Source organism: Halichoerus grypus, chromosome 6 (assembly GCF_964656455.1).
Source record: "Halichoerus grypus chromosome 6, mHalGry1.hap1.1, whole genome shotgun sequence".
Taxonomy (NCBI): domain Eukaryota; kingdom Metazoa; phylum Chordata; class Mammalia; order Carnivora; family Phocidae; genus Halichoerus; species Halichoerus grypus.
Genome location: NC_135717.1, coordinates 170,314,967 through 170,337,364, shown reverse-complemented (window position 1 = coordinate 170,337,364; position 22,398 = coordinate 170,314,967). Strand labels below are relative to the sequence as shown.

The 22,398-nt window shown below is 40.7% G+C and overlaps 1 protein-coding gene across 1 annotated transcript in view; it reads right to left on the bottom strand.

Annotated features, from left to right (window-relative positions):
• GRAP2 (GRB2 related adaptor protein 2) overlaps positions 1-19,689 on the bottom strand; it is a 62,516-nt gene extending 42,827 nt beyond the window's left edge. Inside the window, exon 1 of the mRNA XM_078076649.1 lies at positions 19,358-19,689. The gene's annotated coding sequence lies outside the window, so the exon portion shown is untranslated. The remainder of the gene's footprint in view (positions 1-19,357) is intronic.
• Positions 19,690-22,398: the final 2,709 nt, after the last annotated feature.

The window sequence follows — 22,398 nt, the reverse complement described above, 5'->3', positions numbered from 1 at the left end:
TCTGGATGGTTGAGAAGTTCAAATAAATGATTAAAGCATGTAAAGCAGAACAATTAAGTAATCTGGACCATCTACTGCAGGAGAGAAACTTGAAGAGGCTTAATAATGGTTCTTTAATGAAAGACTGTATTCCAAGGACAGCTAAACATCCTCCTTCTGCATGCACACAAAAGAAGAAAAAAAAAATGAGATCACAGTGCTACAAAATTTAAGTTAAAAACAAAAAAGAACTCAATTTCAAGTGGGTTACAGGAACTCATTTCAAGTTATTCTTACAAATAACTGGCATGTGTGGAGGGCTTACTCAGAGCCAGGCATTGTTCTAAACCTTTCTCCACGTGCTATTTCCCTCGATCCTCAGGACAAACCCATGCAGGTTAATTTCAGTTGTATTACTCCCGTGTTACCGGTGAGAAAGTGGAGGCACCATTACTGATGGTTAAGTAACTCCCAGGGCCGCACAGCTGGAACATGGTGGAGCTGAGATCCCAGCCAGGGCTGTCTGGCCCCCGAGTCCTTGCTCTCACCTGCTCTGCTCATGGCTTTACTCGAGGCAGACATAGAAGCCAGACGTTCCTCTCAGGATGGAGACCTGAAGCTTAGCTCAGTTAAGTTCCTGTGGCTCATTTAAATTTGAACAAGAAAATCCTTGAATACGTAAATTGCTCTTCATCGTCAGGGCAACTTGCGCGCGCGTGCGTGTGTGTGTGTGTGTGTGTGTGTGTGTGTGTGTGTGTGTGTTGAGATTAAAAAACCTGTTTTTCTTTTCTTTGTTCTAGTAAGTTGGCCTACCAGCTCCTGTCTTTCTAATGAGATGTTGAATTGTTTTGTTTTGTTTTCGGCAGTCTGCACACACGGTTTATAAGAGCAGACATAAGTCGAGTCAAATTTAGATGTTATGATTTTAGCTCCAGAGTGAAGGAATATACTCTCGGGGCTGAAAAGTCAGCATCTTCTTCCCTGTTATTTTTTTCTAAGGCAACCTTGTTTAGCCCGCCCCGGGGACAGAAGCAGTGGGGCAGCTGCTGAGCAGTTCAGACGCCTAGCACCAGGGAGTCGAGGCTCATCCGGTCCTCGGTCCTCGGAGGAGAGAGTGATCAAGCCCCTCGGAGGAGAGAGTGATCAAGCCCCGTGCTGCACTCGCCCAGCTGCAGGAGGCCTGGAGGCTGGTTCCGGGGAACCAGGGCAGCCCAGTAGGAGCCCTGTGAAAGGGTGTGAATGAGTCACTACACTTTTCAGGTTGACTGAGATGACTTCTGTTGATTTTCTTCGAATTTAGATCTGTTATCAGTGTTCACACCTGGGGCCTAACGGGAAGATGAGTGAACATTTTCTTGATAGTGCCTGGCCTTTGGCAGGGTTGCGATAAGATTTGGGTTAAGATGTGACTCTGCAAGAATGTGTAGGTCAGCGTGTGTGTCCCAGTGTGTGCTGAGGCCTCAAGGAGGCATGTTTTAGTGTCCTGAGCAGAAGGAGATTCAGAGGCACAATAGTTTCTGACATTATACACGAGTCGGCCTGGGTTGGTACTTAATATTTTAGGGCATCAGCAGACACTGCAAATTTGTCAGACTTTGAGTCCATAGTCTGGGAGAAGCACTTGCTTTTTAACATTGGGTCCCCCACAATGACTAGATAGATTATTGGTGACTTGGTTGAGCGTTTGGGTTCTAGAAGCTCACTTAACTTTTCTGGTCTCAGTTTCCTCATCTTTAAAATGGATAGGACAATGGTACCCACTCCATTGAGTGGAGTTAAATAGATTAATAAGTGTCAAGTGCTTGGAGCAGTGCCTGATATTTAGGTAGCATGAAATTTGTATTTATATTAATGCATACATCTCATATTTGGCAGGGGACCAACTCCAATGCTTGTGCAAAATAGGGGTGCTTGGTAACTACCTGTTAAATGTTGAAGGAATTAAAAGAATGGATTTAGTGGAATACACGTATGGCAACCTGTTCTGACTTCTCAGTAACCTGTAATTTGGGGGCAAACTAGGGGTTAGATTTAATCTCCTATAGAGAAATATTTCAAAAAAGCAGAGTGTTCTACAATCGAACATCTATCTCTGCAGAACAGAAGGAAATGGAGATGATGGTTTTGCATGAAGATCACAATGGGAATGGCATGAAAAACTGAGTTTGAGGTATTGAGGGACAGGTAGCAGGGTCCATGACTCTCAATCAAATAAAGAAAAATATCTCGGGGCGCCTGGGTGGCTCAGTCGTTAAGCGTCTGCCTTCGCCTCAGGTCATGATCCCAGGGTCCTGGGATCGAGCCCACATTGGGCTCCCTGCTCCACGGGAAGCCTGCTTCTCCCTCTCCCACTCCCCCTGCTTGTGTTCCCTCTCTCACTGTGTCTCTCTCTCTGTCAAATAAATAAAATCTTTTTTAAAAAAATCTCATATAATGAGACATTTTAGAGCTGCAAAGTATATGTTAATTTTGAGTTTAAAAAAAAAATAAAGAGAAAAAACAGGAGTCAAATCTCTGACCTATATTTACCCTGTATTGATTTTCTAATAGTGACAGTTTCAACTTGAAATGAAAATTTGAGAAAATGGAAAGAAAATGAATAATATAATGTTTTAGGAGCTGGTACAATTTAAGAGTACATTGATATTAGGTTGACTCATGAAATTGCCACTTCTTTTGGTGAAAAATGGTCAGACATTGTCAATTTCATAAGGTTCAATCTAATACATTTAAGCTAATTAACACTAAATCAAAATACTTATATTACCTTGCCCTTTATTGCCTTTTAACTATGACTGTAGAACTAAATGGGCCAATTATATTTGTCTCAGCCTCTTTTGCCTCTCAGAATTTGCACACAGTAGGTGCTAAACAAATGTTTTCTTAATCGAGTGCTGTTTTCTGTTATTTTCTTTCAAAAATTAGGCCTACATTTCATTCTGCTACCTAATGCCGAGTCTGCCCTTAAAATATAATTAACAAAGTGTTAGCTTCATTTCATGTTTCATGATTTAGATAAATCCTTTCTGTTCCTTGTTTGGGCAGCCCTGGGAAGCTAATTAATACAATATTAACATATTGTAGCGGCAAACGAGACTCTTCTTGTGCACACAAGCCATGACAAGAACAAATTCAGGTCAGATATAGTTTTGCCTATTTAAGGAAAAATGTTGTGATAATAATGAGAAATTACTGCTTATATGACATATCTCTGCACATTAAAACACATTATAGACTTATAAAGGAGGCGAATGGCAGAATCAGGCAAGCTTTCTCCCAAAGGTTCCAAGCATTTAGGGCTCAACTGGGGCATCCAAAGTGCCCTGCAATGAACTAGAAATGATAACCTTTGGGACCCCCAGGAATGAAGAGCTTCATTATTATTCATAGAAGGTTTCATAATGGTTGGGATTGGTCCAAGAGTTAGGAACACACTAAAATAAACAAGCAGGCAGCCTGAAATGGTTTTCAACTCAGAAAATAAATGGCTTCTTCTACAGTGGAAGAGATGGGGCATGTTCAAGGAGGAGCACGAATAACCTATGAGTTATATTATACCTGCTTGGGCCTCAGTTTCCCCATCTTGGTTCACCACCTCCTGGAGAATATTCATTCTCTATCACATCTGTTGCTCCCAAGGTAAATGGCATCATGCCTAAAAATGAGATGCATTTCTGAGGGGGAAGAGCTAGAGCTCTAAAATGGATTATTTAGGTTTTGGTTGACCTGGAGCTGTGAGAACAGCCACATTGCATAAGCAGAGTTCTGAGAAAAGAGTTGCTTTCATTTTTCAAACAGAAGAACCACAATCCTTGCTCTGTTTGGATCCTTAGACAAATCAAATAAACGAGCAAAAGAGGGCTCACGAAATCACCAGTTTTAACTTTTCCCCAGTGCCACAGATTTTTCTTAGAGATTTTTTTTCTCTGAGTGTGGAGCATGTACAATATTCTAATGAGTCTATGTCTAATGAGATCCCAGCCCAAGGGGATGTGCTCCTGCAATAATGTCTTAATGCTAATTATATTTTAGAATGGTTAGGGCAAGAATAGTCCCAAACATACTTGAGGTAATAACTAGTCCTATATCCAGAAGGTTAACAGTTCAATCAAAGAGAGAAAAAAAAAACGAGCATATCTTAAGAAAGAGTTCAAGTGGTTTTGTACAAGAGCTCTCATTAAGTCTACAAGAACACTTAAAATACTGGTAGAGCTAGGTAATTCTATATTTCCCTTTTTAACTCATCGAAAGCCCCCGGTTTCAGGGAGCAGTGCTTGAGAACAAGAAGCATCTGGCAGGTGAAGGGGAGAAAGTCTGTTGTTAAGGAATTGGCTGGAGTTTTAGGTTAGGGGTCTATGCCAAGACTGCAGTGCAGAGTTTGAGAGGGGAGGGAACGTGGACTGCTGATGAAAAAGCAGAGGTGACACTAGAGAGTTTGGTATCAGATGAGAGCCCCGGGCCAATCTTCTATTACGGTAACAACATGGCTTTAAACGGTGATGACAATAAATCCCTCGAATAATTGTGCATCAAACCATTATACACAAAATTACAATCTGCTCTCATGAATGCAGTTTCCATAACACTGTCGGAACTTTTCCTCATCTTCCCATTTTTCTATGATTTCTAATGAGGAGCAATTGGAAACTATACCCGTTGCTTTCTGTTTTAAATGACTGACGTTATCTTTCACTTAGAAGGGCATAGTATTTTAATCTATTTTTAAGATATTTATTGAGCACCTATTATGTACTTGGCAACAGTCATATGGCTAATGGTTTTAGAGAGGATTCCTAAAAAAGACTTTCTGCTCTGCCAAAGATAAAGTATTAAAATAACAAAACAGCTCAAGGATTTTTTTTTTAATGTGCTAAAAAGTGGTGTTTTTCATCCTCCAAGAGCCCCCCACTCTGTACAAGGAGGTCCTTTCAATAAGTGTGTGATGCAATCTGGCGTTGTGTGAAGTGCAGTCTAAGAAGTAACCATTTCAGGGGGACCATGTTCAGGAGATAAAACACAACTAAGTTGGGAAGCTGAAGGATGATTTTTATAATTTAACTTACAGGGAAACTTCAGGGCTGAAAATCAAGTGACAATAAAAGTGACTGAACTCAGTAACCTTTAAATAGGATTTTCAAACGTACAGAAAAGTATAGAGAAGAAGAAGAAAAACCCTGTATGTACCCACCACTCATAGAGTTTTTATGAGTCTTTGTAGCTGACCCTGTTCCATGTCAGAGGGGTCCAAAAGTTGCTCAAATAAAAACCTTTCTGTGTCTGAGGCCAGCCTCTGGGGATAAAACCTTTTTGGAGGCCATTTTTGGTGCGTGGAATTCTCTTCTATCTTCCGGGCCACTCCACCTTGAGCTGTTACTGGTGGGGGTGGGGAGGGCCTGGCAGATGCTAGCAGGGCTCCTGCCCTTCAGCACCTCACTGTCCATTCGAGGGGATCGATGCCCACATAAATAATTCTAACATAAAGCTGACACGAGTGCTGGGGAGAAAGATTAATTCTGTCTGGGGAGGGGGTAGGTTTGGGGCTAGCCCTTCAAGGTTGGCTTGGATTTAGGAAGGTGGCTATGTGGGCGATGGGGTAGCTTGAGCAAGAGGGAAGGCCTTGTTCCAGAATGTTGAGCAGACATGGTTTTTGGAACCAAGTGTATGTTGTCAATGAAATGGGTATGCTCTGGCTGTAAAAAAATGTTGAGGGCCTCTAGCTTATTGATGGAGGGGTCAAAGCCCTAAATTCTCTCATTTCGTTTTCCAACTACCAAGTTGCTATTAAGTCTTACTGAATTTTTATATATCATCCAGCTGCTTTTTAAACCCTAAAATCATGTAATACAGTCATAATTTACCTTTGGAGAGCATGTTACAATTTATAAATGGCTTTTTTTATACACATTATTACATTTGATCCATATAACAGCCCTGTGACACCACAGGCTCATCTCTGCGTGGTATTTCCTTTGAAAGTAACTACTACTTATAGAAACTACTAGCTATAGAAATCAGAAAAATTTCCACTAGCAGCCTTATTGTGTTAGAAGTGCACACCAGGATAAAGTCAGCAATTTGGGAGAAATGAAAGAAAGGGTCCTGAGATAGACAGTGATTGAGAGTCACAGGGGGACGACAGGATTGTGGTTTTGGAAATGAGAGTGATGCAGAAAGTAGAAGATGGAGTGAGCATAGGGTGGTGGTCCACTGCTTGGGGGCGAGGGGGGCGGGAATGGTGGTACTTAGCGCAGTGCTGAGCACTCAGCAAGCCCATAGTCAATACCTTTTCAGCCATAAGTGGGGTTGGGTATATATCTTGAGCAGTGCCAGCAGCACAATTCAAAAATATAAAATGGTGACTTTTAGAACATGGGTACAGAATAAAATGAATATTTTTTATAACACTGAGGAGTGAGAGAGTGGTTCAATCTGGAGGAAGGGAGGAACGCTCATCTCGTTTGACACATCTACGTTCTCTCTCCTTCTGCAACATCTCCATCTATGGTAACTTTATAAACTGCTTTTCACATACCGAATCGGTGCACTTTTGTAACTACTTTATAGAAGCTAAAACAGCCAGGACACCATGATTGTTGTAATCTAGTTGGAATAAGCCTTACTGACTTTGGATACATCAACATATCCATTTAGCCTGATGCAAATCAGTTTACTTTTCTACTTAGAGACATGATGTGAAATGAAATTAATCCAGTTGCAGCAAAGTGAGTGAATTCAGTTGAATAAATCCCTTTCCATGGAAAAGAATTTTGTTTGGCAGCTCATTTGAAACAAAATCCACATGGCAGTATAATGCCTTCTCTGGAACTGAGCAAATGTATTTATCCCACTTTTATTTACAGCTAAATTCACATCAGAGCTGTTTCATATGATAGTGTACTCTATTGTCCTTAGGTGAGGGTCACAGTGAAAGCATTTGCAGGACCACCGAAATGTGACAATGGCACTTAGCCTAAGGACTGTCTCTCCACCTCGACTATGAACTCAACAAAGATCAACAACTCCTTCGAGAGAAAAAGGAGAGACTAATAAAAACCAACAAAACCATGTGTATTCTTATAGATTCTCTCTTCTCTGCCCTCCATTGTCAAAAGGGCAGTCAACACACAGTGTATGTTTAATAAATACATTTTGGTGGTGACTATCACAAGCAGGCAGGACCTGGAGAAGGTCCAGAGAATATCAAAGGGATGAAGAGGTTGGGGTTGTGCTAATGCAATTGAGATTCTCTACCCCAGAAAGAGGAAGGCTGAGTGCGGCCATTCTGGAGGTAGTTTGGGTTGTTCAACATCACTGAATGTTAGAAAGCACATAGCCTCCCTGGTGGGATGAAAGAGAGCCAACTTACATCCCAGGAAGAGGATGTGGGGTTAGGAATGGGGAAGAAGGCTCGACTTAGATGGATTATAAGGCATCAACACAATCTTTAAGAAGTATTTCCCTGGAAATTTTACAGTTGAAAAGTAGATAATCTTTCTGAAATGATTTAGGTTTGGTACAGCAGGGAAATGACCCAAGAACCTCATAAGCTCTATTCCAGCTCTGACCCCATGATTTTTCACCAGCCAGGGTCAGGACCTGGTTTGATTCTTGCCTACTTTTCTTTCTCTATAGCTGAAAGCACTTGACCCCTTCCTGCAAGTCAACCATACTGTAGACTCAGCACTAAGCCTTTCCTCGGTTGGGAGGGATTTAAGACGTTCACTGTGGCTGAACGCTTGGCTAACTCTACATCAGGTCACCCCCTGCTGCTGCCCTGGCTCAGAGGTGTCCCAGTTCCAGCGAACGGGATTTTGTCTTGCTCTTAAGTCCTTGTTTTACTGGATTTACCTGAAATCCACCTCATACTCCCAGGCTAACACCTGAAAGCCTTTCTTGTTTTCCAGGCCTAACATGATTTTGGGATCGTAATCTAGTATCCACTCTACGACTGAAGCTTTGTGTGTCTCCAGCCCATCCCTCCCCACCCAGTTCATATCTAGGGTCTAGTCTTTGTCTGTCCTAGATGTCTCCTCTCACCTGTGGCTGGATCCCCCACTCCCTTCCTCCCACGTCCCTACTGTCATCACCCAGGCCACTGCCTATCTGTTCTTTGGTCATATCATGACATGCCACGAGGCTCCAACTGCCTATGGCGTTCTATAATGTATAGTTGCACGTCTGAATCTTTCTCTACCAACTATATACCTCGGTAACAAGGTTTCTCAACGTTATTACTATTGACATTTGGGGCTGGTTAAGTCTTTGTTGGGGGGGCCGTCCTGTGCATTGTAGGATCCTTAGCAGCATCGCTGGCCTCCACCCACCAGATGCTAGTAGCACCCCCCCACCCCAAATTGTGACAACTAAAAATGTCTCCGGGCATTGCCAAATGTCCCTGGCAGGGAGGGCATGTCCAATCTCTCCCCATTGAGGGCCCCTGTTCTACAAGAACTCAGAAAGTCAAGAGTATTTTAAAGCTAGTTATATATACTTTGAGAAATAACTGGGTGTATATAAAGTATTTAAATCTGGTAAAATTTTAACTAACAACTCTAAACTCTTAACACCAAGTGGAATTTTAGAATTGTATTATGACACAAGATGGATGCTGAGTAATGTGGGGTGAAAACTTTGCACCCTAGGTTCAGTTCTTCTCATATTTTAGTGTGCATAAGAATTACCAGGGGAGTCTTTTAAAAGTTCGGATTCTAATTCAGTAGGTTTGAGGCAGGGTCTGAGATCCTCATTTGTGACAGGTTCTGGGGTGGCATCAGCTGGACTGGTAGTTGAATAGTTGAGTCGCAAGGCCCTAGATCAAAATCACTGGGGAGGGGGAGGGGTGGGGATCTTTGAATCTTGAGGATTACAAGGTCATGAGAGCAACATTAAAATTTGCATCTGAATGACAGATTAGGAAAATGTGGATGCTCCCTGAACCTTTCTATAAGAACAAAACTGTTCACAAGAATGGGTTTTGAAATGTGACATTTCTATTAGCTTGAAGTTATAAAAGTTATACAAGTGAGCTGTGAGTTCTCTGCTTTGGCTGGGAAAGAAAACCTATGAACCGCTAAGCTACTTTAGCAAGACTTTTAGGGGTTTCCAAAGATCTGACAGAAACCTAAACTTCAAGGTCTTTGTAGTCCTTATTTTACTAACGGAAGAGGCTAGGGCTGAGGATGCGGCTGGGGGAGGGGAAGGAGAGAGAAGAATCACTTCAAATGAGGCCTTGCAATGAAACAGATATACGTGATCATGCTTACTCAAATTACAAATTGTGTACTGAAATTGTACTGACATCACATGATGTTACTCTAACCCCAAATCAGATCACTCAGCTACAGGTTTAAAACAGTTGCAAAAATGAATGTTATTTACTATAACATAGAGTGGTGAGCATAATCAAATCTTCCAAAAGCTGCTGAGAGCCTGAAATAAAATTTCCTCCTCTCACATAATAGTGCCTCTGAGTAACTTTTAGAGTTTGCAGACATCTGACTCATTGTTGCATATCCTTGGGGAGGAAATGGCCATTCACATTTGTTCCTATTTTATAGCCAGAAAGATCGAGGCTCGCTTGTTTGTCTAAAGATGTAGATTTGTCCAGGGTTGCAGAAAATTTATTGATAGGAAGGAGATAATAAAGTCCTGACCCTATGGAGACCTTCCAGAGGGATCCAGTGTGAGACTAGCTGTGCCTTCAGCAAGCAAATAAATACTCACCTGCTAGGAGGGAGAACTAATTCACTAGCTTGGAAATATTTTTTTAAGATTTTATTTATTTATTTGACAGAGAGAGAGAGACAGAGAGAGAGAGAGAGAGAGAACAAGTAGGCAGAGCGGCAGGCAGAGGGAGAGGGAGAAGCAGGCTCCCCCTGAGCAGAGAGCCTGATGTGGGGCTCGATCCCAGGACCCTGGGATTATGACCTGAGCTGAAGGTAGATGCTTAACCAACTGAGCCACCCAGGTGCCCTGCTTGGAAATAGTTTGATAGGTTGTTATCAATATGACTTAGTATGATAGGGATAAATTTCTCTACATTTAAACCTCTGTGCCTAGGGTTTTTTGCTTGTTTTTAAATCAATAGTGTAAGTACAGAATAAGGAAGATCTGGCTTAATGGTAACGCATGGGAACTCATGGGTTTTAGTTGACCACAATTTTGGTATGAGTCAGCCTTGTGATATGAATGCCAAAAAGGCTAATGCAATCTTGGGCCATATTAATAGAAATATAAGGCATAGAGGAAGGGAGGCAACAACTCCGTGGCATTCTGCATTTGTCAGATGGCTCCTGGAGAGCTCTGTCCCATTCTGGGCACCACGGTCCAGGCAGGACCTTAAAATGGAGTCTGTCAGAAATGAGCACTTAAAATGATGACGGCATGCAAAACCCCATCTTAGGAGAGTAGCTAAAAGAACCAAGGATATTTAAGCTTGAAGAAGAGGAAAGGGACATAACTGGAAGTGAGAGAAGAGCAGACAATCTGGGAAAAGAGCTTGAGGAACAGTTTCCAGTGGCAGAAGTTTAATTTCTGGCTCCTCAAGGAAAAAAAAAGTCATGAGAGTCTTCTCAACTCTTGTCATTTGCAAAATAAATGGATCATCAGTGAAGAAGACCCTATTCCTCCTATGATTTCTGTGCCGGATGCAAATTTGTGGATGCAGTTATGTCTCTTTGTTAAGCCACCTCCCTCCCCTGCAGGGGCACCCCCTCCAGGAAGCCCTCCTTGCTCCACTTGCTCTGTTAATCTCCTTGGCACAAGCTATGTACTACAGGTTTCATCTGTCCAGTTTCCCTAATAGCTTGTACGTTCCTTAGGGGAAAGGATCCATTTTGGTTTTGTTTTTATTACCCTAAGTGTTCTGAGTACATCTGGGTACCGTGAATTAGGGATTGAGGGGATGTCTGCTGATGGTAGCCCAAAAATGAATTAAAGTAACCAAACGGGTAATTTTTTATGGCGTCTATATGACAGAGCATTATAATGTGCTGATGATAATAGCACCTAGTTGACCCTTCACTTTATGAAATAATTTGAGCTGACCCAGTTGGCTGTGTAGTAAATCTTGCTTTTCCCTACATCATGCATTTTAAAATAAAAACTGTATCCATGCTGGGGAAAAAAAAAAGTTTACTATCTAAGCACTCCATCTGCCTTGTTCCAGGTCTTGGGAATCGCTCTCCAGCTAGGGGGTTTTTTTGACTTCACACTTTCTCCTTCTCTGTTTATTTGGATATTTACAGGGAACCAGTGTCAAGTCACAACACTGTACAGTATCTAGTTGATAAAGTGAATCAGTCTACTTAGCAATCTTGGTCTAAGAGACAGAAAAACCAAAAAATGAGTCTGGCTAAATAAGAAAGCACCATGTTATGAATTTCATAAATGAGACATTGCATATTTCTATTATATCAAAGACATAAAAGTGCTTTTAGGGTAACAAGGCATGTTTCCTCCCAAGGGTCCTGCATAGCAGGTTAAAGAATAGTACTGTTTCACTCATGGACAGAGGAGGGAATGGAGCCCACTGAGTCATTCACGAGGCTGAGGAAAGAGTACAGAACATAGGAGTTAAGTGTATGCTCTGCATTTCTCATCAGTGGACAGTATTTCTTCCCACAGTCAATGACCTGACACAGGACTGAGCAAATTATACACTTCTCTGTAAGAAGTTGCTATAGCTCCATTGGCCAGCCTGAAGTTCATCTGGAAAATTCACAAAGCAAAAGGGCTGAGAAACCAGGGCCCCCAATTTCATATCTCTGGCTATTAATCACAAATGAAGATCTGTGGCAACCTTCCCGATTATGGAGGTAGCCAGCCTGTCCCTGCCAATAGTCTTTGGCTCAGACTAGTCCAAAGGCCAAGAACAGGGTGGCTCCTGCCATGCAGGGCAGACCTTTGGTTCTGGGGTTCTATCTGGCAGCTGACATACAGAACAGGAGAATTTTTCTGCCTGTTTTCGCTTCCCAGAGAGACTCAGAATTAAGCTGGAACTACATCATGGATTTTGTGTACTTGGCAGCATATGCTATGGACACTTTTTATAAATCTGAAACAAATGCTAACACAAATTCGTCCTAATTATACTGACCCAAAGATTCTTCAGATAGCTCCCAAAGTGAAGGGCTCGGTCATGTCCTCTCTTCTTTTGGGATTTCTGTGCTCAGCGCTTGCAGCCTTTTTACGAGTTTCCCAATTTCCAAGCACATTGCAGGGACATTAAAGGAAATAACTCTTAATAATGAAAAATCAGATGGAAGGTTTAGGTCCTTCAAGAGGAATAACCTTTATAGAAGGATAAGGTTTATCAGCTCCAAATAAGTCCATCATCTTTATTTATTTCCATATTATACTCTGAACTACCCAAGAGGGATAATAAATAATTATGTCTGTCTGATGCAGAGCACAGAGAGCAAAATCACGGTGAGGCAGTCAGCCCCGCAGGAAAATGACGCAACCAGCAGAACGACACACAAGCAGCCCACAAAAGCACTATTGGGTTGTTTATAGCTTCTAACAGGATTTGGACATTGCAAAGGAACCCATCACGAACTGGACACCAGCTTTTATGACCTTCAGGGAAGGGTGAAGGGTCTTGTCCTCTATCACAGAAAAGGTCATTTCCTTCTGTTCTCAGACCCAGTGGGATTAAGTAATTTGCAACAGAACTGGCTTCAGAGCACCTACGGTCTAACATCTCACTTGACAGAGAAGGAAACTGAGGCCCAGAGAGGTTACAATGTCTTGTTTAGAGTTATGCAGGGAGTCTCCAGGAGAGCCAAAATTCAGATTTCCAGGAACTCATCAAGGGTTCCTGCACCTTCAGAACGCAGTGCCCAGACTAGTGTAGCAGAAGGAGCCCAGAGTATCAACTTCACAGCCTTGGTCTTAAGTCTTGGCGGACGTTAGCAAAATGACCTTGAGAAAGTCACGTACGTTCTCCAGCTTTGCTTTTCCCACACTGCAACATGAGAGTAAAATATGTGGTGTGTCTACCTCAAAGATCAAATGAGATAATGTGTGAAAACTCTTTTGAGGGGTGCCTAGGTGGCTCAGATTGTTAACCATCTGCCTTCAGCTCAGGTCATGATCCCAGGGTCCTGGGATCGACCCCCATGTCTGGCTCCTGGCTCCTGGCTCGGCGGGGAGCCTGCTTCTCCCTCGCCCTCTGCCTCTCCCCTGCTCATGCTCTCTCTCTCTGTATCTCTCTGTTTCAAATGAATAAATAAAATCTTAAAAAAAAAAACAAAACCTCTTTTGAAAGCCTTTATAAGACTCAGGGTGAAATAACTTCAGATAAGGGAAATTTTTCCTGTCGAGGGTATATGAATAGACTCCAGGGGATTCATGGACCGCTGGAAATTTTGCATAAAGGTGCGTGTGAATGAGCACTAGCTAGGCACACTTTTGTTTTTTTATCCCTCCCCGGGGAATTTCTATAGCTTCTATCAGCTTCCTAAATGGGTGGCTGACATTCTCCTCCAACCCCTACCTCACCACTGCCAGTAAGAATCTATGTGCAGTGGATATCAACAAATTTATGATCAACTTAAAAGGTTGGTGTATTAAAATACAACGGTTTTTGTGTATTGAATGTATGGTTGAGATTTCCTGCTGGTTTTACTGATTCAATAATCTGTGTTTTTAGAACATAAATCTATTTGGGGGAGGGAAGCTAATCTGACCTCCCATTTTGCTCTATAAAGGATTAAAAATCTATGGCCTATAAAATGACGAATAGAAATTTCAAATTACAAAGCAACCAGGGTGTTTGTTTTCCTACTTGTGTACTTCCCTAGTGATACTTCCTGGTTATCTGAAAGAGATTTTTTTAAAGTCATATTTAACAAGAGAACTATCTCCTTATTATTTACTGAGTTCCTACAGAGTTCTCAGCACTTTGTTTCCAGCGTTTTCCCATAAAGCACTAGACAAAAGACACAAATCATAAGCCATTTGTAGGCTGCCACATTATGCCCATGGTTGTAGAAGGCTGAGCAGTGTAGAGAAAAACAAATGAAAAAGTATTATTCATGACCAATTGATCAATTAGGCTGCTTTTCATTAAAAAACATAAAAAAGCAGAACCAATTTAGCAATGACTGTGTTCGAAGTGCATAAAAACATTATTAATGTTGGATTTTTTTTCTCATTTATTTTTAGTTCTGTTTAGAAAATTACACTTGAGAGCTTTCTGTAACAGCATTTGAGGGAGTGAATAAGACAACGCTGGAAACCTTTTGTAATGCTAATGAAGGGGTAGGGATGGATACTGGTTTGTAAGGCCTTTTCTGTATACAGTTATATGTTCCTGAAGCAGAGACTGACTTCTGGAATATCTAGGGTATGAGATAACCAACTAAGGAAGTTACCTACTTACGAGACTTATCCATCGTCCCATAAAGAAATCCAGTGGGGCCTTTTATAAATATGACAATGGCTATACTCCTGCGTTTTAGTGGTAAAATCTTAATACAGTACAGAAATGTGAAAAATGAGAGGGATTTTTTTTTCCCTCTTGACTATATCAAAATATCATCTCCTGCCCCATGGCTCTGAGGACTCGTAATTCCCCTCTTGTATTAGTCCTTTGTGTCTGCTTCCTCCCTATTCTTTCATAGTTCTTTATTTTTCAGTTCCTAGTGATCTCTTTTGTTTAAAGTTTCTCATACAGAGCCTTAAGCTACATAAATGCAGTAAGTGCACTCATCTGTGCTTAATGTAGTGCTATCATTCCGATGAACAAAACCTAAAATCTATTTTGGGAGCACCGGTCCCAGATTTTCAATAACTTAGAGTAACTTAAAACCTGGCTGGTGGTGGCACGAGGGTCCTGCTTCCTATTCAGTTCCATTTGTGTCATTTCTCATTATAAGTGCCAGTCTTCGGAGAGAACGCTCTGGAGTCAGACTGCCTGGGTTCAGATCCGGACTCTACCACCTACGAGTTAAGTGACCTTGTGTAGGATTCTTAACCTCTCTGTCCCTGTGCTTCCTCACTTGCAAAAGAAGGATAACATAGCCCTTACTTCATTAGGCCCTCATGAAAAGCAAAGGAGTTCATGCCTATAAAGGAATAGACCAGTGCTGGGTAAATAATACTAACAGACACCATTTTAGGGACTTTACATGTATAAATTACAGTTGCGCCTTGAATAAGGTGCAGGTCGGGGCACTGTCCTCCGCCCCTACCTTCCGTTCAGTCAAAAATCTGTGTATGACTTTTGACTCTCCCCAAACTTAACTACTAGTAGACAACTGTTGACCAGAAGCCTTACCAATAACATGAACACTCGATTAACACAAATTTTGCATGTTCTATGTATTATACACTGTCTTCTTACAATGAAGTAAGCTAGAGAGAAGAAAATGTTACTAAGAAAATCATAAGGAAAGGGGCACCTGGATGGCTCAGTTGGTTAAGCATCTGCCTTCAGCTCAGGTCATGATCCCAGGGTCCTGGGATTGAGCCCCACATTGGGCTCCCTGCTCAGCGTGGAGCCTGCTTCTCCTTCTGCCCCTCCCCCACATTCTCTCTCTCTCTCTCTCAAATAAAACCTTTAAAAAAAAAAAGAAAATCATAAGGAAAATATATTTATAGTACTGCACTGTATTTATAGAAAAAAAATCCGAGTGTAAGCGGATTCGCACAAACAAACCTGTGTTGTTCAAGGGTCAACTCTATTGAGTCTCTAAAACAATATGGTAAGATAGGTACCATTATTACCCTCATATTGTAGCTTAAGAAACTAAGGCACAGAAAGACTAACTTGTCCCATCTGGCCCAGTAGTAGCTGGAGGATTGGCCTCAAACCCACAGCAAGCACCCAATAAATGTTACTTATTATTGTTGGAGTTATTGCCTGAATTTATACACTCAATAATATCTGCTATTGCTGCTAAAAATGATGAATTTGTATGTCTAATCCTTCTTCAAAGTGTATAAAAAATGTATATGATCCCCAATGGAACAGTCGATTTTGGCAAGGATTATCACCTAAAGCCATTAGGTGACATTGGTTGGGAAATAAGATACTACCACAGGGTCAAAGCGTCACCCACTCAGAGCACTTGTTAATTGCAAAAGTGGAAAAAGTACCTTTACAACGAGAGCTCCCTGGTGTGAGATCACTACCTTGAGCCACGATCAAACTGAGAGTCACAAATAGAGGGACAACCTGGCATTTTGTACCTCCTGATGAGATGCAATATGAAGCACCTTACAAAAAACGTTCAATCAAAATCTAATCAATGCTTAGGCTGAACTTGGGAGTTTATAGGAAATATAGCGGGTAAAGGAACAAATTAAATGACACCGTGAGGCAACAATAAATCTAGAACGCGGGACATTCTACAAGTTAACTGGCCTAACCCTTTAAAAAATCTAATGATCTAACATAAAGCCCAAATGTAAAAATGTGCTTTTCTTTATAAAAATTAGATCCTACTTTTTTTTTTTAAAGGTATAGACGACTTTGGGGGTCAGGTGGTGATGTTTAGATATGGTCTAAATGTTAGATCATATTAAGGAATTACTGTCTGTCTTCTTAGGTATAATGATGGTGTTGTGGTCCTACAGGAGAATGCCCCTATTCTTAGATGTGTATCTAATTATTTAGGAGTGAAGTATCACTTTTTCTGTAACTTACAAATAGTTCATAAAGAAATACACAAAGATGGAACAAATATGGCAGAAAGATAGCGGTTGGTGAGCCTACCAGGTGAGTATAGAGGTATTCATTGTACTAATATTTCAGCTTTTTTTTCGTTTGGACATTTTCTTCACTTTCTTCATGAATGTCTTACATCTTCTTTGGAGAGCATACGAGATTTTTATTCATGTACTTAGTAATAGATAGATTTTTATTCATATCATATTCATTCATAATTTCTTTTAGTTCTCTATAATGTTTGTGAATGCATATTTAAAAAGAAATTTTTAAAAATCACTTACTGAATTTTTACTGGCTCAAACTTATTGAAACCTAAGAGTAATGTTGAAGAGTGTTTGGTGCTTAATACAGGGCCTGATACATAACAAATGCCCAATAAATGTTTATAAATGCTTATTTGTTAAATTTATTTTGTTCCTGAGAATTTTAAGGTCTCAGCCAAGAAAGAAAGAAAGAGAGAGAGAGAGAGAAAGAAAGGAAAGAAAGGGAAGAAAGGGAAGAAAGAAAAGAAGGAAGAAAGAAGGAAGGAAAGAAAGAAAGAAAGAAAAGAAAGAAAAGAAAGAAAGAAAGAAAGAAAGAAAAAAGAAAGAAAGAAAGAAAGAGAAAGAAAGAAAGAAAGAAAAAGAAAGAAAGAAAGAAAAGAAAAGAAAAGGGACACATGAGGCTGTGTTCTTCCTTTGTGGATCAAGATATGCTTTAGCAAGTATTTGAGATGGACAAAATGGGGCCAATAAACTGCATCTTTTGATTCAAATAACTTAGGTCACAAAGATTCTTGACCACATTTTGAATTTGTTTTAGGAGAGCATGAAAATAAAGAATCTGGCCCTAGGACTAATCCAGCAGCAACTGTTACTTATTTAAGAATTCCTGATGGAATCACACTTAATGATACATTTTTGAACAATTGTGGATTTTTCTTGGCCCAGGAAAAGAGGCAAGTCCGGCTCAAGTTTAGGCGTGAGTGCTACAAGGCACCAACACTAGCAGGCCTTATTCTCTGAGAATCAATAAACTTGTGGGAATTGGGGATCATTTCCCACTTTTCCAGAAGGCAATGGTTCTAAAAGAGATGGCTTCAGGCAGTAAGGGAGATATATTTTGTATAAAAGTGGAAAGAAAATGATCAATATTCAAAGAAATAATTAATAATGATACAATTTTGCATTTTCATAGTGCCTTTTTCCTAAGGCACGTCCTATCTGTGTGAGATCATTTATTCTCATAATATCCCTGTGAAGTAGACAAAGAACAATTGAAATAAAAGAATAAGAGGGATTTTCATCAAGACAAAAGATGTGGAAGATATTCAAAGGATATCGTATTAGCAATAGCGATATTACTCAAATCGATATTGAGCAAATCGATATTGAGCAAATCGATAGTGTTCCTCCCCTCTGCTTCAGTAAAGTCATTAAAAAATAAATAAAACCTATTACAATTTAGGGAAAATAAGCTTACAGTTTACTCTACAGGAGACACTCCAAGTCCAATCCAAAAAGGTAGTTTTATTCAATGACACAGGCCTTCTCTCTTTACAGAAAGACAAAGTTCTCAAAAAGAATACAAATCATAATTTTTAAAACTTGAAATTTAAATGCACTTAGATGGTTCTGTATTTACATAGTGTTCTTTTTTTAATAGTGGATCCTTTTATAAAGAGGTTTGCCTTAAAATTATATTATGAATATTGTTTTATAAACAATACTGGGTTGTTCAAGCAGAGTCTACTTATACTAAATGTTCTTTCTGAAACCAAAAATAATAAAGAAAAAAAGGGGGACCCTACTAAGGAACTTATCAGTCTATGATAAATGCAGTTGTATAGAACAAAAGATGCTTCAGCCTGAGGTTTCCCACCCTCAGATGACATAACATGAGCACATGCAATCTTTTCCATTGGAATTTTAGATCTAAACATTTCCCTCAATTTATCTGGGGATGAGTATTTTGGGTAATGTGCAGATTAAGTTACATATACCTTATTAACAAGGCCTCATTCCAGGTGTATAAATACAGTATTTTTAAGTTAGTGAAATCCTTGGTGGGTATACTCAACCCTCATATTCAGGAGTAGTTGGGGGAAAGAGCACAAAGAAGTTGTCTTCAGACTCAATGCCTGAACTGGACACCATCTTAGGGACATGGCACTAATTATTAATAAAGAGACAAAGATAGACAATACTCTCTCAAAACCCATTTCAACAAAAGGTTCTCTTTTTGTAAAGAAATCCAAAGTGGTGTTCTTTGTAAAGGCACCATAAATACTAAGAGAAGTAGAAATGTAAGTAAGAGAACAATCCTGGCCCCACAGTGCCAATGTTCATTCATTGTTGCCCAAACCTTCATCCCCATCCTCAACTGGGTTTCAATGCTGACTATGGAGAGGTGGGATTTCACCTCTGTAATGGGTCTAATGTCTCTCCCTGGGATGGCTCAGAAGCCAATTAGCGGGGAATTTTGTGTGCTGGGCTGGATAAGGAACAAGTTCCTTTGCTGGAAGTCGAATCCCATCACCACAAGCATTGTTAAAGCAAAAGATTTACAGACCTTCGCGGATGGACCAAAATATGAAAAGCAATATTTAGAGAACCCATGGGATTCATTTTCATTAAATTTGACTCATAGAGAACATTCTGCAAAGTATAAAACTGTTCAAGATCTCTAGAGTATATGGCCCGATGTTGTCTAATGACATACCTTTTTGAAGAGAAGAGGTTGAGTCTACGTCTTGGCTTTGACACCGAGTTAATAGTATCTTCTCTTCCAAGAAGGAAGACGAAGTCAAACACCAAAATTACTGCATTTCAGAGTGTAGATCCACCTTGTGCTGTCTTCCAAGGACCTCACTAAAACAGGGTACAAGTTCACAGATCCATTAATAGTGCCTCCTCCTGCCTTACTTCTTACTCCCTCCTCCAAATTACCCCCAGTCAGCCCTGCAGTCTGTAGGCAAACCACACAGGAACTAGCAGACACAGGGCTTCAGAGAGTTGGGCGTGAGCCTTAGATTATGTGGTTTTGTTTTCTTGCTGCCAGAGTTGAACTAAAATGCAGGAGGTTCTCTGAAACGCTTTTGCTTCTTTATGCTTGGTTTCAATTTTAACAATGTCCCCCCTGAACGATTTTGTTCACATAAGAAAACTTCGAATCCTAGAGATGATTCATCAACAGGCTGCCTCTCTGAAGGAAAACTCTCATTTTCTCTTATTACATCCAAGAACCCGGAGAAAAAAATTAGGACTTCTTCGGAGAACTTATTTAATACCACCCTGGGATCACGCACAAAGCTAAGATCCCAGAGAAAATGCTTTCTTAGTACACTCAGCCATAATATTACTCTTAATCCATAACATTACCCTTAACAAAAAACAAAAGAAGAAAAGCTCTGAGCCAGGATGACTTCTAACCCCAGTTTGGCCAGTCAGGCAAGAACAAGGACTGGTTCTTTAGATCTTGGGGATTTCCCTTCCTCCTGAGTTGGTTAGGCTAAAGGATTTCAAGATTTTTCACTGACCTAAGGTTTTTGTCACTGCCAACTTCCTTAGTTCTTACCCCCAAATTTGTGAAAACCCTCCTTCCCCTTTAGGTTTCCATACCAAGTGCAACTTGTGAAGGCCTCTTCCTCTCTTTGCTCTTACTAGAAATGGATTGCCAACAATGCATCTTTTGCACAAAATAAGAGACATTGCTACCTGCTAAGTGGCACCAGTCAGAGTTTGGGCCCAAGAGAAAGAGGGAAATGTTGGCTCACAGGATGTTCCCAGCATTAATCCCTTGAAGGCTAAGGAGGGTAGCATATAAGACTCAGTTTGCAGTTCTAAAATTTAAACTCATTCAACATTATGAGATGATATCTTTTTTTTTTTTATCTTTTCATCCCCTTTATACCTAAATCTTGTTCAAAATTTCCTTTTTTGGGGGAGGATTTCTCTTTTGCTCAACACTTTTATTGAAATAGAAAAGAAGAATCTGGTTTGGAATCATCAGAGAATTTTGGTCACAGTAGTAGGTGCTCAGTAAATATTTATTGAATGAGTTAAAGGAAGGAATTTGCTACTCCTAACTCCTTAATACAGGATTTTCTTTTTGTTAATGCAAGTTTGTTCAATTTTTTTTTTTAAAGATTTTATTTATTTATTTGACAGAGAGAGAGATAGAGAGGGAACACAAGCAAGGGGAGTGGTAGAGGGAGAAGAGAAGCAGGCCTCCCGCGGAGCAGGGAGCCCAATGCGGGGCTCGATCCCAGGACCCTGGGATCATGACCTGAGCCGAAGGCAGACACTTAACGACTGAGCCACCCAGGCGCCCCTGTTCAATTATCTTAAATCCGAGTTGTGTCTGAACAGGGTCCTCACTATTTCCACATGTTATAAAGATAGAATTTTAATGGTAACAGCATGTCCCTGATTTTAAACAATAAACATCTTAATGTGGGCCTCAGTGTTCTTCAGTCTTCATGGTCTAAGGACGTTCTTGGATCCCATAATTATGCCCAGCAGCTTCATAGCCAGATGTCAGACACTGAAGTCTTCTGGCCACACTCCTAATCCCAAGTCAGTGGTATTGAAGTGGTTGAACAGTGAGGCCCTGAACTCGCACAGCTGGAGAGTGTGAAGAACGGAGAAAAGATAGTGTTCTATAGAAAGTATCATGGGATTTTCAGCTTGCACCCTAATGAGGAAGCTACTTTTCCACAGGGTACTATCCCCCCAGGGAGCAGAATAGAACCCCTCCCCTTACAAGTGTGGGGCAGAACAGGAAAATTTCAAAGAGAAGTTATTTCAGAAGCAGCAAATAATGATCAACAGACATGTTATAGAGCATACTGACAGGGGAGCGAGGCCACTCTAGTGGTTTATTTCATGGATGCTCTGTAATTGAACAAGTGCAAAGGCAGAACCTAAGAATAAAGACTCTAATGTGAGAATGCCATCATTTCAGTCCTCACAATCATGGGATACTCAGAAAATATCAGCAAAATTGCGAGGATTCAAGAATCTGTGAAATGTGGACTTACTCATAACAGAGAATTTTCTTTAAAACCATACTCATTTACAATTTTTCAGCAATTCCTTTGAAGGGGTCATTGTTTGTTTGTTTTTTTTAAGATTTTATTTATTTATTTGACAGAGAGAGACACAGTGAGAGAGGGAACACAAGCAGGGGGAGTGGGAGAGGGAGAAGCAGGCTTCCCGCAGAGCAGGGAGCCTGATGCGGGGCTCGATCCCAGGACCCCGGGATCATGACCCAAGCCGAAGGCAGACACCCAGCGACTGAGTCACCCAGGCGTCCTGAAGGGTCATTGTTAATATCCGAATCTCTTGTACCTAATTATGTTTAATTTACCTTTATGGTAAAATGTGTACTTTTCATTCAATAGTACAGATTCAGACATTCTTGTTTCATTCATTCGTTAAATGTTTGAATACCTAGTCTGTGTTAGGCCTGTTCTAAGTGCTGGGAATATAGCAGTGAACAAAACATAGTCCTTGCCCTCCTGGATCTTATCTTCTAGCAGAGAGAGAAATAATTACGTATGTCAGATGGTTGTACTACTACAGAGAATCATAAAATGGGGCAAGAGTTAGAGGAAGTGTAGCCCAGGTGGGGGGTTGTGATTTCATTGGGAGATCAAAGAACATTTGAGCTAAATCCAGAGCAAAGTGAGGCAACCAGCTTGATGGCTCTCTGGGGAAATAGTTTGCAGGTATAGGGACTAGCAAGTGCAAAGCCTTATG